Genomic DNA, 4740 nt, shown 5'->3' with positions numbered 1-4740 from the left:
ACAAATATGACGGTTCAATGACTTTATCTAAATCCGATCAATATTAAACATTCATGTAATACAATAACCGAAATATATATAGCTTTGGCTCGTACACAGATAAATCATAACATTCCCATAAATCATATCCTTCTATTTGAAATAATAATAATAACCAAAACACTCATATGGCCTTTACAGGAAGAGAGAGCCAGGAGAAAGAAGATGGGGAGTTGGGGGATCAGAGGACATAGCAGGAGGACGAGAGGTATGATGGGACTCTTCTTGAATCTCCTGTTCTTCCTGATGCTCAGTCTCCTCATCTTGGGGACCGTGTGGTACGTCTTCAATGACAGTAATGTGGGACCTCATGGCCCCTTCCCCTTACAACAACAACAACAACAGACTGAGTTACACCCCGGCTCGGACTCCTCAGAAACATGCAAAGGCTGCAAGGACAACGTCATCGACAAAGTTGTGGAGCGCTACTCTCACAGCTGGCAGAGGCAGGAGGACAATTTTAAAAAGTTCAGATCTCTGTTGAGCAACAGGTGCCATGGCCTCACCAAGGCCATCGTCACTCAGGCCAACACTCCCCTGGGTACCAAGGTTGTGTACGATGGCGAGAAGAGAAAGCCTCTACAGGTCACCTCAGATCTTCAGCACCTTTGCAAAGGAACATCCCTTTCTAAATAAAACCTGGGACACATGTGCTGTGGTCGGGAATTGAGGAATCCTGGCCAATAGCAGCTGTGGTGAGAAGATAGACTCTGCCCAATTTGTCATCAGGTGCAACCTGCCTCCCTTGGAGAACGGCTACGAAAGAAATGTGGGCAACAAGACTGACCTTGTGACAGCCAACCCCAGCATCCTCCTGGAGAAGTTTGCGGGTCTGATGGAGCGACGTGGAAAGCTCTCCTTCGTGGAGAGCCTGCGTAGCTACGGCGACTCCCTGATGCTCCTGCCCGCCTTCTCCTATGGCCAAAACACGCCTGTGTCCCTGCGGGCCCTGTACAACATCCAGGACTTTCACAGTCCCTCCCGGCCGGTCTTCCTCAATCCCGAGTACCTCCAGAACCTGGCCCGCTTCTGGCGCGCGCAGGGCCTGAGGACAGTGCGGCTCAGCACGGGCCTCATGATGGCCAGCCTGGCTCTGGAGCTCTGTGCCAATGTGCACCTGTATGGCTTCTGGCCCTTCAACCAGCACCCGCTCGGACACCGGCCGCTCACCGAACACTACTATGATGACAGGCAGAGCAAGAAGACGGTGCATGCCATGCCCGCCGAGTTTGACCACCTGCTGAGGTTGCACGGTCAGGGCGTTCTCAGGATACACCTGGGAGAGTGTCTGCCGTCCAGCAAGTAGGGGCCCTGCACCTGGAGAGAATCCCCCCAGCTAGAACTGACACCGCTGGGGGAACAGTGCCTCCTCTCTCCAGCCTCCTCCCCTTAACAGTCTTAAGATCTCAAGCCCTCGCACCGTCGCACGGCCCCGGCCGAAACTGGACGTACATGTCTGTGACACAGATGTGTTGTTTTTGAGCAGCAAGGGGAGGCATGGTTTACGTTTGGGGGGAATGCCTCGCTGATCACTGTGGAGGAGTGTCAAAGGTCACAGACAGCGTGACCAAAGAATGATGACCTCTCGGAGGGGCATCACCAGCAGACCTCTCGTCCTACAGATATTCCTGTGGAACCACACCCCTTTCCCCCCCTCCTAGATTCTGGTCCGGATACCAGAATAATCAACGACAAGACGGCGAGCCAAGACGGAGAAGACCTTTCAACCCTGTGATGCCATATTCTAGAAATCCTGAATAATGGGGGAGATTGTTAAAAGACTGTAAAAAAACATATATCTGTTTAAATCTAAGTATGTATTTTAAGCTTGTTAACAGAACGAGTGTGCCTCTGACCTAAGCGCGGAATGCACTGAAAGTCAGTGATTTATAAAGGATGTTTTTTTGTTTCTCCCTCCTACTAGGGGTCAACTTACAATTTTTAAATGTTAAAAGATATATCAAGCGTCTGGCTAAAGGAGCTATTGACCTATAACTTGTGGGTAATAATTATGACCCTATACTACATTTTATGGAATGTACACTAAAAGTGAAGAGAAACCTTCTTCATTTTCCTCCTCATCTTCTCTCCCCCTGAGTGAGGCCTCTGTGTGACCTTGCCTTCTGTAAGAAAAATGCACCCTACTGATTAAGCCTTCTGCCCCGGTCGGCGCCCAATAATCCTAAACTGCAGCTTGCTGATTGGTCGTTATGATCCTATCTCAGAAGACGAGTTATGTTCTGTCTCACTGTACAAACCATGCGCCCTCGGGTGGCGCCCAAGAATCCTAAAATGCACCCTACTGATTGGAGAAGAAGAGGGTTAACCCTTCACAAACCCAGAGGACTCACTGTAACACACTGCACTGTGTTTAGAAACAGAGCGTGACGGAGAAGGTGTATTAAGATGTTTTTAACGTCTGTTTGATGTGTAAATGCTTAAAAGGAATTGCTAGTACAGGAGACTGTGACTTTATAAACTATGACTCTCTTATACCTATTTAACTTTGTAAACCACTGTGTTTAGTGAAGGATTTATAGTATGAAAGTACTTCTACTTCTTTTTAAACTTTGAAAACTACTATAAACCACTGTGTTTAGTAAAGTACTTATAGTATGAATACTTCTACTTAAAGGTTGGCCATGTAATTCCAGCCATGCACGCTGATTGGTACTGTACTAATAGGAGGTGTGTTGATTGTTTTTATGACGATTTCAGTACTATAAAAACACCCTGCAGGCGAGTAGAGCGCTCTCTATTCTTGATCCCCTTTTTGCTTTAAGATCCTGAGACTATATTTGTAGACTTATTGGAATAAGTGTGCATTTCTTTTGTATGACTTTACCTTTTTCACAAAACTCTGTAAAACTCTTGTATTTCTAATTAAAACTTCACTTAAAAAAAAAAAAAAAACTCTGATATGTTAGATGTTGTTGGTTGATGTTTGTTTTTCAAACTTTTTAAATATAAAAAAGATATCGCAATGTCTCATAGAGCATTACCTGTATAAATAAAGGAACTTAAAGAACTTAAAGAAACTTGAAACTTGAATAAATAAATAAAATAAAAATATGCAAACGGTCCCTTGGTTCACACCCTGCGGATCGGAGTGTTAAATCACTTCTAATGAAAAGACTGTGGATGGTATAGTTAGGATATTCTTTCAGAGCACAGTGAAGTGAAGGGAAGTGAGGTCATGTTAGAAGAGGTTTAACGTAAAACCACACCATTTCCTGAGTTTAGATATAGTCTTCAGGCACTGAAGGACGAGAAGGAGCGTTTACCTATAAGGACCTTGTGGACATTTCAACTTACAGCTGCACTATGTGGTTTTGAGGTAGAAATGTGAACCTCTGAAAAGTCAAAGTAGTGGATCTTAAGCAGTGAATAGATAGTGTCCCCATGTCAAATTTCCCACGGGATAATAAAAGTATTTCTATTTTATTCTATAAGAGGACACCTGTTTAACCCTTTCACTACCCCACTACCAAAGGGTTAACCCTTTCACTGTCTGTACCGTCTGTATAGTGTGGTAGTGAAAGGGTTAACCGTCTGTAGTGTGGTAGTGAAAGGCTTAACCTTCTGTAGTGTGGTAGTGAAAGGGTTAAAACTATAGCAATTGGGAAACAGGGTGGAAACCTGACCTGAGCATGACGTAAGAGTCAAAATTGGCCACCATGTGAATATGGTCAATGATCTGTTTGGCTGTGGTGATCCTATCCTCATAATACAAAGACGCATCTTCCAAGCTTAATGTTGATTCACTTCGTCTCTGAAGGTAATGTGGTATAATTTCAGTCTCAAACTCCTATGAGTCTTGATTTAAGGTTCCACAAGGTCGACCGCTACGGGGAGAATCTGATAAACTGTAAGATTCCAGTGCACACACTCTAGAAAGATTCACGCTGTTCTTAATATATATCTGCTCTGCTTTTCCCCCAAAGAGATTATTAAGATCTTCTAGAAGTTACTTTGATGGATAAAAATAGAGGCTCGGGAGTCAAGCAATGTCTCATCTCCCCCGGAAGGGAGCGGTGGGGAATCACAAAAGGACACCGCCCTTAATTTACACATAGGTCTGAGAAGAGTGATTTAATCACTCTCACATCCCTTGCCCCCTGCAACGGTAAACATAGTTTAGACTTTGAGACAGAGTAATTTAGCATTTGAATAGTCCCAGACTCATACTAAAAGCTAGAAATAGCCTCTGAATAGATAGGATTGTTTACTAAAGCCAGACCCCCACAATAGGTTGTGAGTTGGGCTACTCAACAGCCGGCTGTAAAAGATAAGAACTGTTTGAGTAAGCCATTCAGGGGTTCTAGAACAAAAGAGCCACCTGGTCTCTTCATGGTGTGGGACAGGAAGGTTTTTAAATAAGCCCTAGTTACATTTAAACACAGAGGAACACCATTTGGTTTGTAAGGGTGTAACCACCACCAAAACTAAATAGTAATCCAGTATGAAAACTAGTCTCAATAGTTATAAAATAGTGTATTGCTTAAGATAAGACTAAACCAGACACGTATCCACCATTGCAAAGTATAATTAAGCCAGTAATATAGGTAAAATAGAAGATTAAGGTGACAAAATAAGTGTAATTTACTTAGAAAAACTAAACTAACGTCCAAGATAAGATTATAGAATTTATAATACAACAGTTTGTTATAAAACCAACAAATAGGGCTATTTGTTATCTGG

General features: G+C 43.5%; 1 pseudogene across 1 annotated transcript; it reads left to right on the top strand.

Moving 5' to 3' along the window:
• Nucleotides 1–249: 249 nt before the first annotated feature.
• On the top strand, nucleotides 250–1345 carry LOC311226083 (alpha-2,8-sialyltransferase 8F-like; annotated as a pseudogene). The gene has a single exon. The product of its transcript is annotated as an alpha-2,8-sialyltransferase 8F-like (transcript).
• The last annotated feature ends 3395 nt before the right edge of the window (nucleotides 1346–4740 follow it).

Source organism: Notolepis coatsorum, assembly GCF_963971535.1.
Source record: "Notolepis coatsorum genome assembly, chromosome: 3".
In the NCBI taxonomy this organism is placed as follows: Eukaryota; Metazoa; Chordata; class Actinopteri; order Aulopiformes; family Paralepididae; genus Notolepis; species Notolepis coatsorum.
This window is presented reverse-complemented; position numbering and strand designations above follow the sequence as displayed.